Source organism: Pundamilia nyererei, unplaced genomic scaffold, assembly GCF_000239375.1.
Source record: "Pundamilia nyererei isolate P.nyererei 1_Seehausen unplaced genomic scaffold, PunNye1.0 scaffold00038, whole genome shotgun sequence".
In the NCBI taxonomy this organism is placed as follows: domain Eukaryota; kingdom Metazoa; phylum Chordata; class Actinopteri; order Cichliformes; family Cichlidae; genus Pundamilia; species Pundamilia nyererei.
Genome location: NW_005187439.1, coordinates 3,924,613 through 3,925,474, shown reverse-complemented (window position 1 = coordinate 3,925,474; position 862 = coordinate 3,924,613).

The window sequence follows — 862 nt, the reverse complement described above, 5'->3', positions numbered from 1 at the left end:
GTTTTTTTTGCGTTTGTATCAAGGTTGGACTGTATAAACCTTATTTGGAAAACCACTTTCAAATTAAATTAATCTCTGATGGTACCTGCTGACTGGCTATGGCAGGTGGAGCAACAGCATCATATAAAGTAAAGTTTGTCTAAACAAGAAGCCACTGTGTCCTTGTTGGCCGGTCTTCCTTTGTTACTGCTCTTCTTTTCACCTTTTCTATCCAGAATATCCATTAGCCTCCCAAAAATAGAGTATTGTCTCATTAATATATCAGAAGTGCAGCAGCACAGTGTATTTGCCAAGAGAGCAGTGAACATAATTTCAGTGATGAATTGTTTTAGCCCAGAACCAGGAATTTTTATTTTTTATTTTATTTTATTTTTTTCTCTCTTCCTTGAAATCAGTTTGTTCTCATGTGTGTTTGGAGAGCCGGTTACACAGGATTTAAACTGAATAACAAATAAAACATATTTATTCAACTCAGACCATGACAACAAAAATCAGGGTGTCAATTTTAAAAACATTTACTGATGTTAACTTGAACTGCTGAATTATTTATGTTGTCATTTCAATTCGGTGCACTTCAATGTCTAAGGCACCAAAGAAAATGAAATGGTTGTCTTTTTAAGGCGTTTCTTTACAGTAATACTCTGTAAAGTAATCTTACCTTACATGTATTAAAAAGAAAACCTCAACAGACAACCCTCTGAGCACTAGGCGACAGTGGGGAGGAAAAATGCCCTTTTAAGAGGAAGGGGCTTGAGCACCGGCCCTTTTCTCGAGGCAGTTGTTTTTCTGTGTGTGTGCCTGTTGAGTCCTGCCTGTGCCCCTCAACAATAATATTTAACTATTAATCAAAGTTTTGCTGAAC